The sequence below is a fragment of the Quercus lobata genome, chromosome 7 (assembly GCF_001633185.2).
Source record: "Quercus lobata isolate SW786 chromosome 7, ValleyOak3.0 Primary Assembly, whole genome shotgun sequence".
In the NCBI taxonomy this organism is placed as follows: Eukaryota; Viridiplantae; Streptophyta; class Magnoliopsida; order Fagales; family Fagaceae; genus Quercus; species Quercus lobata.
This window is the reverse complement of record NC_044910.1, coordinates 32970703-32979084: the sequence shown is the minus strand read 5'-3', so window position 1 is coordinate 32979084 and position 8382 is coordinate 32970703. Positions and strand designations below refer to the sequence as shown.

At 34.0% G+C, this 8382-nt stretch overlaps 1 pseudogene; it reads left to right on the top strand.

Annotated features, from left to right (window-relative positions):
- Positions 1-311: 311 nt before the first annotated feature.
- On the top strand, positions 312-3234 carry LOC115953956 (annotated as a pseudogene).
- The last annotated feature ends 5148 nt before the right edge of the window (positions 3235-8382 follow it).

Sequence of the window (8382 nt, the reverse complement as noted above, 5' to 3'; positions counted from 1 at the left end):
GCAAATTTCAGTTAAAAAAATATATGGTAAATAAGTCAAACTCACAAATTTTTTTTTTTTTTTTTTGGTTAAATAAACTCACAAATTAAAAGTTAAACAAATAACCTCACGTACATCATTCATTAATTTATTTTATTCCTTTTCTGTACACAGCGTTGACTCGGCCGGGTAACGAGAAAAATACATTATTCCAGAACGTGCATGTTAGCTGGAACTCTTGTATAAATACATGAGAATTCTAGTGCCTTAACCACCCAACAAAGCAAAAAATCCATCTTCTTCTTCTTCTTTCTCTATCTTCAATAATCATTATGGCTCACTATTATTCTAGCTCAGCAATTCTAGCTGCCATTAGATTCTACCTCTTATTTTCACTTTTTGTGGGAATGGTCTCAGCTCAATTCTTGTCCCCTTTTTTCTATGCAAGAACATGCCCTAATGCCCTTACCACCATTAAATCAGCTGTAGACTCTGCAGTGTCAAGTGAGCGATGCATGGGAGCATCCTTGCTCCGTCTTCACTTTCATGACTGCTTTGTTCAAGTCCTCTCTCTCTCTCTCTCTCTCAACTGCTTTAATTTGTTTAAATAAAGTCACATACTTTTTTCTAATATACGGGTCTACTATTGACACAATTTTATCATGCATGAATCACATGTAGTCACGTACTTTTTCTCAAAATTTTCTGTTTATAATTTGATAATTTCAATAAGGGAGAGAGAATTTGAATTCTAAACATCTTCATTGAAAATACAAAAATGTGTCAATTGAACAATAAGGTTCTTCACATAACAAGTTGCATAATTAGTAGTCAAAAAAATTGTAAATTTTTATTTTATTTTTTGTATTTGAACTTAATGATAACCACAAGTTTAGAATAAAGTCATGGACCAAATGTCGTTAACATGCATGCAAAATTATTGTGATCACTTGTTTTGGCTAAATAATTTAAATTGTAAGGCGTAATGATATCTGTGAGATCTTAGATTCAAAACTTTTTGTCAGTATCTTAAGGTCACCTCCAAGGGTTTCTTCCTTGTAATAATCTGGTGTGTGTGGTACGGGAAGACTACACATGCCCAAGGAAATAGCTAGATACTTGAAAAGGTCTGGATATTCTTATTTGTTAAAAAAAAAAAAAAAAAGTCTAGCAAGCTCTTCACATGCAATAATGTTTTATGAGCCATGTAAAGTCATTTACTTGTTTAACCCAACATAAATTTAAAGGTTCATGACAACATAAAAGACTATACTAAATTGTGCTAATGGATTATTAACCCCTTGATTTGTTGAGGTATTATCCCTGCATTTGTGGTGAGGAGTAGTACTATAGCTATTACACATTTTATTACATAAATTTTACACATTCTTATGTTAATTTTTAAAATTAAATAAAAAAAATAACGATTTAAAATTTTATTATTATATGACATCAATCATACATTTTGTCACTATCATATTGTAGATTTTTTTTTTTTATAGTAAAATTAATAGTAACTTTGACATTTTCCTTGTAATAAATATAGAAAATATAGATGGCAGAAATATTTAGCATCAGAAAAATAACAAGTTTGAGTAATATTATGTAATAGGGGTGTGATGCATCGGTCCTCTTGGATGACACAGCAAATTTCATAGGAGAGAAAACAGCTTTTCCAAATAATAATTCACTAAGGGGATTTGACATAATAGACACCATCAAATCTCAATTGGAGAATATGTGCCCTGGTATTTATCGTGTGCTGACATTGTAACGGTTGCTGCTAGAGACTCTGTTGTTGCTGTAAGAAAAAGTTTCAAATTCATATTATTTATAAATTTTAATTATTCATATTAGAACATATATTAAAATCGTGTTCTTTTGCTATTGAAATTATTTGTTTCAATCCAGCTGGGTGGACCTAGTTGGCCGCTCCTATTGGGCAGAAGAGACTCTACTACTGCAAGTTTAAGTGCTGCTAATTCCGACCTTCCTTCTCCAGCATTGAATCTTAGTGGCCTTATTAGTGCCTTCTCAAACAAGGGTTTTACTGCCCAAGAAATGGTGGCCCTATCAGGTGAGTATTGTTTAAAAATATTACATTTTTTCAAGGTACAAAAGAAAGAAAATAAACTAATCCACAATAATTATAAAAAGAAGGGAGTCATATTTACGGATGCCAATAAGATAATTGTTAATAAACAATTTTAAAGAAGTTTTTGTATCACTTTTATAGAAAATTAAAAAAATTGTCAAAATATTAATTACTTTTTCTTTTTTTCCATAAATACATTTCTAAAATGGTTCACTAACAAATGCCCTTAGGGCATTCATTAACATTTCCCTTTAAAAAATAAAAAATAAAAATTTTAAAGGCCCTTTAAAAAATAATAAAAAACTAGTTTTTTAAACTTATTTTGCCTGGTCCTATACTTCAAACTTTTCTCCCTGATTCCTACGCAACTTTACAACAAATAAACAATAAACAAAGCACATATGAAAGAGTACAGTTTCATCAAAAAAAAAAAAAAAGAAGAAAGAGTACAGCTGGCAAGCCAAAAAAGGAAAAAGGTTTTTTTACTATAAAATTTTGGTGGATCCCAAAATTTTTTTATTTATTTATTAAAAATAAAACTACTTTGTAAATTAGTAAATCTCATCTAAACGCAATAGTAAAAAGTTCTTATAAACTTAATATTTAATTATCCCATCAATTATTTGAGGTTTAGGAAGAAAACGATTCGAACGATGAGATTAACAGTATTTTGTAATTATCTCACTCAAAATAAAATAAAAAATTAACCCATCAATGGTGTTTAAAGCCATGTATAAAATGACCCAACATATTATTTTTATAAAATTTGTTCAGGATCTCACACAATAGGCCAAGCAAGGTGCACAATTTTTCGAGACAGGATTTACAATGAAACCAATATAGGTTCCTCATATGCAACTTCATTGAAATCAAACTGTCCAAGCGCCGGTGGTGACGACAATCTTGCCCCTCTAGATGTCACAAGTCCAACATCCTTTGACAATGCTTACTTCAAGAATTTGTTGAGAAAAAAGGGTCTCTTGCACTCAGATCAACAACTCTTTAATGGAGGTTACACAGATTTCCAAGTTGGTGCATATAGCTCTGACTTGGGAAGCTTTCAAATAGACTTTGCAAACGCAATGGTGAAGATGGGGAAACTTAGCCCACTCACAGGCACAGGTGGCCAAATCAGGAAAAATTGCAGGAAAGCCAACTAATTTAAGGCACTAATTAATCTACCATTTGTGTGCCTTTTGAGAATAAAGTGTTCCTTCTCGTTGCTATTGTTGTTTGGTGATTTGGTAGATAATATTAAGAACAATAAATCTTGTGATATAAAAGATTTCACAATTTTCATTTTTTTTTTTTTTTTTTTGGTGCGTAATAAAAAGTGATAGTGTGATATTAGTGAAGTCTATGTAAAAGTCGCGTTACTCCAATTACAACTTATTAAAAAAGAAAAACTTATTATCTAAATAAGTTGTAAAAAAATGTAGCAAAAAAAGATTTATATCTCTAATATTGCTATATAAAAATAATGGACATTGGTTCAAATATAGTTTTTTTTTTCTTTTTTGCTTTAATATAATTATTTTTTTGTTTTACAAATAAATAAAATAAAAAACAAGAGAATTCAACAACTAATATATATGTAGCAAGATAATCTTAAAATAAACAACTTTTCACTATTGAGATGGCAAAGAAACACAATCAACAGAGATCAAGCCAGGTTTAACCTTAATTAACAGCAATCCCACGGACAATCCATTAACTCTGCAAACTTTTATTTTTGGAGAAGAACATTAACTTGACTGTCTCGACAACTGATGCAAGTAAATTTCAGATGTACTGAATCCAATATTTAAACAAAGTGATCCAATTTCTTCATATGAGTGTTAAAGGGTAACTATAATTCCAAATTAAACCACCAAATAACCGAGTGAGTACCATGGCATGTAAGTTGGCAGCATACTTAATTTTAGACTTTTTTTTTTTAATTCCTTCTTGTTTGTTATGTTTATACCTCTTAAACCAGATTGTTTAACTTAATTAATTAACCAAGCTGATTATTAGGTTTATTATTCAGACCTAGGTTAAACAAGCATATATCATATCATGCATAATAGCGAAAAAATAAATAACACCACAATATGATGATCTAGCTAGGAAAACCAATGAAATGAACTGTTTCAAGATAAAAACCAGGGGAGGATTTGACCTAACTATCCTTAAGGTAAAGCAAATTCACTATAAGAAAATTGAAGTTTTTACAATTAGATTTAACCCTAAATCTATTGCTACCTCCAGTAGTAACTTACTGACACGACCACGTGCAAGCTCCGAATCCACGGAATCTCTCTCTCATTGGATTTACTACAACACAAAAACCCATGCTTGTGACTTTGAGATCCCACTTAAAGGTTTCAAATCACCTTCAGTTGTTGTTCTTTGTAGCAGCAACTAGGTTCTACCAATGCGTAATTGTAGATCTTGCTCCAATAGACGCTTGTGTAGTTAGAAGATACAACACCTCTCAGATCTCACAAGCAGTAACACACAAGTCTTCCAAAGGTCTCCAAAACGTAGCTAGGGTTTCCCTTTTATATGTGGACAAGTTAGAATGAAACCTTAAACGATTTCGCAGGCTTGGGCCTGATTTAAAATTTTGCAGAATCTCTTTTTCTATGATTCTCGATCAGTCGAGCCTAATTCTTAATCGATCGAGCTTGGCAGATTGTGACTTCCCTTTTTTGCAGTCAGCTTAAACTTGAAACTTGAAACCTACACCTTTGAGCGTTACCTAACACATAGACTAGACATGTTTTGTTCTCAGTTTACCAACACATCCAAAATATGATTCTAAACATTTAATCCTAAATCTTCAAAACCTAACACTTCTTTTTTAGGGGAAATGGAGAAACCATTGGAAATTTATTGGGTTTGTGGACCACCATAAAGGCATAAACTCCAAACAACATAGACAAATTAATTAATAGATGTATCATGGCCCTAGGAGGTAGTTTGGTTGTTTTAATGTTTGGACCTATGTTAGTTCTGTTATTAGAGTATCTACATCAGTGGAGCTAAAAATTTTAACATTTAACAGCTCAAAAAGTTACTTTATCTATTTTAACACACAATTTCATAATACATCCTACATTAATGGTCTTATTTTTACCATAAGCAAAAAACTATTCATTTTTTTTTATTAATTTTGGAAGCTCAAATTTGTGCTAAAACACAAGAGTTTGTTCAGACCCCCAATTAAAAATTATGGCTAGATTGCTTTTACTCTAACTTAGAATAAGTGCGGAACAAGAGTATATAAGCACAATGAACCGTTAACACTACCCTAAGCTATATTCATCCATCATCATCAATAAAATGAAAGCTTAAAGAGTAGGGAAGAGAGATGTAAACACAAGATAATATTGAGATGTGTTATCGAAGAGGAAACCGAAGAACTTTGCGAAAAAACCTCTCCCTGACCCTCTAAGTCAAAATTGATCCACTAGAGAATAAAATTGGAGTACACAAATAACAAAAGACTCTCCAAGCCTAGTCTACCCATGTACTTGAGCCCTCCAAGCTCTTACTACCAATTGACTTCTCGAAGCCTTGTCTTCTCTTGCTTTTCTAATCCCGCAATTCAGCCCGATTACATCCACCAATGAATGGCTCCTTCCAATGCTTCCTAGTAGTACAAAAATCTCACTTTAGCACTCGATATGGGTGTGATAAGTATTTGGGCTAGCAACCTCTCAAGGATATAGATATGGAGAGGTAGGAGTTGAGGAAAACCACAAGGAAATATGTAGATGATTGTGGGTATAACAATCTCTAACTCTCAAGTGTATTTTCTAGGGTTTTCTCTTTGAAAAACACTCCTTACAATCTGTGGGTAATAAGGGTATATATAGTGTGAGTAAAGACAAGGTAAAGCAAAACATAACTTTTTGCCAAATAGAGTGTTTCGTGAGTTCTTCGCAGGTTGGCCTTACCCGCGAAACACTAGCGAAATATCCAGCCTGGCATGACTCTTCATCTTCCAGTCATGTGCTCTACACATGGCTCTTTTCGCAGGTCAGCTACTTGTGAGACACTCACAAAAACCACTTGTTCAACCTTTGAAGCTTGAGTCTTCACTGATCTCTCACACTCATCCCATACAATTAATCCCACATACATACAAGGAAAATGATTGAAGAAATTACAATCAAATTTGGCATGGAATTAAAGCCAACGCAACATAGTTGAAAACCACAACTTTACAATCTCCCCCTTTGGCTATTCCATGACAAAACCTCTAAACAGACTCTAGACTTAAACGTGAGTTTGGGAACATAGGCAAAACTTACTCACACCTAATTCCAGAAGCTGTGAAGCTGTGAAGCACTTGCACCATATACACCTGTATCTTGAAACACTTGCACATACAAAAAACTTTCATTAAGCTCATGACAAGTAGAACACAAGGTATGTATAAGGAACAAGTAAAATGCGATCAAGATACCAAAAGAAATGTAACCTATGAAGCATAACTTGATCAAAAATGAATAGTCATTAAGAAATGACCACAATGAATATTTATCAAGTAAATGATCATCTAGACACGCAATGCAATTAAAAGCAATGCTAAAATCAATTAAATGTCTAACAAACACATGATGCATTAAAGAAACTAAAGCTAACAGCATTAGAAAGCAATAAGCATCAAGAAATGGCTATAAAAACCAAGATACAAAAGCAGTACTAAAGAAAATGAAGTTTTAAACTAAAGTACTTAAAAGCTTTAAACGAAAGTATTGTAAATATTCCAAAGCTATAAAAACTTAAAGTAAACTAGAAACCACCAAAATAAACCAATGTATACTAAAAAGTGTTCCTTTGCTACTGCCCCTCAAGCCATACTCCCCCTTAAACTACTCCCCCTTTTTGACTGGAATGGCCAAAGAGACTAGAATGCATCGAACTCCGAGCCTAACTCTAGCTCTTGCCTTGAGTTCCTCATCATGTCATCAATTTGAGACGAGAGGGCCGTGATCTGGCCTTCAAGGTAGGTGAATTGAGATGTGGAGTAGCTGATGTGTGAAGCAAGCATGACATGCATGTCTTCAAGCCTTCTGAGTAGACGATCAAGGTGATCGGGGACTCTTGCACATGCTTGGGAAGAAGGTTGTGCAGTGTCCTCTAGAACTAAAGTGAAATGCTCGATTTTCTTTTCGATGTCTCCTCCTTCTTCAGTAGCATCATTTCTTGGAATTTAAGAGACACCAATAGATGGTCCGGGGATATGAGCTTTGCTTCGGATCATGGTTTGCACATTGATTGGATCTTTTCTTTGCATTACTTGAAGTCCAGTTGGAATTTTCACCCTTGCCCTTAAGATAAGAGACATAACAAGGCTTGGGAATGGTAGAGTTAGCCTTGAACTCCCTTTTGTGATGCATTTGACGAAGAGGTGGTAAATGTGACTGCAAATGTCAATCTCCATATGAGTGAAAAGATCATATAGGAAAATGGTCCTCAGTGCTAACAAGTTTGTCAGGTTCCTAACTGGGGAGAGGTTAAAGATCATGATGTAGGCCAAAGTTCGCATCTTTGGGTGAACGGAATGGTATGCAAGGCCTTCTTGTTGAGTTGTCCACCAAGGATTTCCACAAGGGGTTTTAATTTCTCCCTTCTTCATCATATTGTGGAGATGTGTGTGGAGTTGTCAGTCGAATCTCCAAAAAATCCTAAATTGAGTCCCTCGTGATTGAGAACTCTTTCCCCCTTAGCCAACAGTTGATGCGATCACTTTCTACAATGGCATTTGCGAAGAATTCTCGAATGATAATTTCAAACATATCGCCCCTCGGATTAAGCAACTTCGTCCATGTCCTTTCTTTGAACACATCCAGAATGAAAGTGCCCTCTAAGGAGTTTATGTCCACAGTCCTCTCTAGAATGATTGGGGCCCTTTTGTAGTGATCATTAAAGGCCATATAAGCAAAATCATTTCAGAACAAATCCAAGGAGGTGTGGGGACGCTTTGAAGACTTCTTTGTGGCCTTTTGCTTAATAGGAGACATCTACAAAACAACCACAAACACAAAGAAACAAACACAAACACAAACAAAAGAACAAATTTGATTAAATACAAGTTTGTTCATAAAAACGAACAAAAGTCCTAAAAAGAACATAAAAACAAGTAAACAACATCACAAGACCATGTTTTAAGTGCTAAAAGTCTAACTAGACTTATCTAGCATGAGTGAAATGCAAAACAAGTCAAATGATCAAGGGTGTGCATCAAGTGGTGCATGTGGTGTTCATAAGAGATGCATGAGCAATGCATGACAAAAAACTCATGGGGCAAAGTG